The sequence below is a fragment of the Portunus trituberculatus genome, chromosome 29 (assembly GCF_017591435.1).
Source record: "Portunus trituberculatus isolate SZX2019 chromosome 29, ASM1759143v1, whole genome shotgun sequence".
NCBI classification, from domain to species: domain Eukaryota; kingdom Metazoa; phylum Arthropoda; class Malacostraca; order Decapoda; family Portunidae; genus Portunus; species Portunus trituberculatus.
Window position 1 is genome coordinate 10,612,532 of NC_059283.1, and position 2,872 is coordinate 10,615,403.

At 43.4% G+C, this 2,872-nt stretch overlaps 1 protein-coding gene across 1 annotated transcript in view; it reads left to right on the top strand.

Annotated features, from left to right (window-relative positions):
* Positions 1 to 1,038: 1,038 nt before the first annotated feature.
* The window catches only part of LOC123510471 (major facilitator superfamily domain-containing protein 12-like), a 56,747-nt gene continuing 54,913 nt past the window's right edge, over positions 1,039 to 2,872 (top strand). Inside the window, exon 1 of the mRNA XM_045265674.1 lies at positions 1,039 to 1,173. The gene's annotated coding sequence lies outside the window, so the exon portion shown is untranslated. The remainder of the gene's footprint in view (positions 1,174 to 2,872) is intronic.

Sequence of the window (2,872 nt, forward strand, 5' to 3'; positions counted from 1 at the left end):
ATAAGCGCCATGCATACAAAGCACAGTGACACTCTGCCTTGCTGACACCATCCTGGCATCCTCTCGTTACGTCAACACACTTTCCACATCTAACACTTCCTCTCGTACACATGTGAGAAATAGGTGCTACGTATAATTAATAGGAATTTCACCATCTTAATACGTGTGCAGGATTTTGCCGCTAATGACTAAGGCAGTTTACGCACGCACGGGTAATTCAGCGTGACGGTAATTCGCTAGTTTCAGTACTGCATTGAGCAAACACAGCTGACTCAGTACAGACAGACAAACAGACTAACAGACCATCAGGAGCGTCATACAGAAACACTTTGGCTACACATATAAAGAGTTCTTGTCTATGTTACTTCAGCATCCTTGTTAAATCTGTGACTAGAAGCACGATAACGCTCTTGAATGTCATCGTAGCCTATGTAGTATTCTGTACCTTCAAGGAGCGCTTGTCAAAAGTCAAGGTAAGACGTCGGTGTCTCAGCGAAAACGATTATAAGTCTATTCTTTAATGAGCGTTAAGGCGTCTTCATGGCCCGATGGGGTTTCCGCTACCCTGTTACTTTTACCTGCGGCGCCTCTTCAGTCTGAGAAGTAAATTTTTAGGTGATAATATATTATCAAGTTGGTTCTCGTTACTTTGAAGCACTGGTGAAGGCGTGGTAGGTATGGGAGGGTAAAGTTTCACTTTATGGAGATGGAAAAAGACCTCCCTCACCTGAGCTGCGGTAAGAGGCCTTGGCCGGTCACTGTGTGACCTTGACAACGTTGTCAAGTGTCGCAACACATGGGAATCATTGCTATTATTCTTAAATAAACGAAACTTTAATAATGCTTTCCGCCCTTATCAAAAAGTTAGATATATTCAGATTCATGTTGAGGCAATAAAGAGCTTACGTAATACCGTTTAGGAAGGTGAGTACTGTGACTGACGATGTGGCAGAGATGGGCAGGGGAGTTCCCATGGCGGGCACGCCCAAAACGCTCAGAGATAGATTCACTACAGAAATATGATAGTGTGTTGTTGTGGTGTGTGCAAGACGGCAGTGGTGGTCTCCAGCCAGCCCAGCCTCCGCCCTACAGTATAGCTGTGATAAATGTGTCAAGAAATTTGGACTGTCTCACCTGCCAGTGCGCCGCTCGACCCTCCCTTCTGTTATAACCGTAAGAATGATGACTTCCCTCACTCGAAGCCAACACCACGTGATAACATCTCGATCTCAGACCAAAACCAGCAATGGCGTTATATGGAGTGTCTCGTTGTCAGCCTACTTTTCCAAACGTTCCGGCCTTCTGCTCGCTCTCATCAACCTCTAGTGGAAGTTACTCGGGTTCTTAAGCACGATTCATAATCCTACTATGTAATCTGTATGGTCAATGGGGAAGAACATCCATGAAAGCCCGATGGTTGCGGTGTTCGGAAATAGTTCTCACGCAAATACTGGCAGGATTGGGCAGGATTAGGGACAGACGTACTCAGTTCAGCCTCCTGACCTTGACTGTCCCGCCACAGGGATCAATGAGGGAGTGCAAACCTTGAATGTCAGCCGAGGCATCAACTTTTCATCCTCACACAGGCTGCACGAGACTCGGGGAAGTGACACTGATGACATGGAACCCGTATTCAGAGACGCCTTCCTTTTTCACTACTACAATTTTGCAAGGCTACAGAGACAATTATATGTCAAGTTTTTAAAACAGTTTCTCCTTTTCACCAACCAAAAATGTTGCCAATCTATCATCAGAACCATGAAAATACTCTTAAAAACGAGTATCTTCAACTGGAGCCTTTGGAAAGCAGTGACGGTGAGAGAGCAGTGTTTCAGAATAGGTGTTTGAAACCATCGAGTTTACATCATTGGTTACAGAATATCTTAACACCCATACGAAAGAAAATGGAAAGAGTAGATTATATGATTATGTTTAGTCCGTGTGATGATGTAATGATGAAAGGCAGCTTTAGAGCGATAAGAAAGGCTGGGAAGTGGTTTGTAGCTAAGGAAATATGTCTAACACCACTGGAATAGCTAAATATAGACGTTTTATTAGAATGTAACACTTGTTTTATGTCTGATTTCATGAAATTGAATATAAAAAAATTTCCGCGCTGCGAGTGTCGAATTAGAACACCCTCCCCACACAAAAAAAAAAAAAAAAAAAATGCGCGTAAACAGAACTACCAGTGGTGACGCATCGTGATCTTGGTAAACGTAACACGCCATTTCCCTCCCTGTCTGTCACCTTTAGAGAAGAGTGCAAACCTTCTCTCTCTCTCTCTCTCTCTCTCTCTCTCTCTCTCTCTCTCTCTCTCTCTCTCTCTCTCAAGTAATTCTAGCATTCTATCTCGCCATGTTACAGAAAGCCTTTCCTTCCCTCCCTTTCACCGCGCTTACTCTGCAATTCCCTCTCTTTTTCAAGCAATTCAAACAGTGTCCACTCACTCTACAGGAACCCTTGCCGCTCACTCTCCTATGTTCCCTCCTCAAGCAATTCAAACACTGTCTTCATATTTCACACGCCATCCTTCTCACCCTCCACTCTCTCTCTCTCTCTCTCTCTCTCTCTCTCTCTCTCTCTCTCTCTCTCTCTCTCTCTCTTGATCAATTGCAAAGATTTATCATATTTTTCATCAGGATCTTTCTCTATAAATGTTGTCTTTTTTTGAAATTATAAGAAAAAAATAGATATCTGAGGCCCAATTTACTTTTAAAAAGCGACTCGTGATATTATTGCTTTTTCTACTCCAGCGTTGTGAAATCAAACAGTCTGGTCACGATGTCAGGCCGTGTTGGTGCTTCAAAACACTTACAAATGTTCCTTTGCATCATGAGCTAACAAGCGCAACGAAAAGGTCGATGTCAAG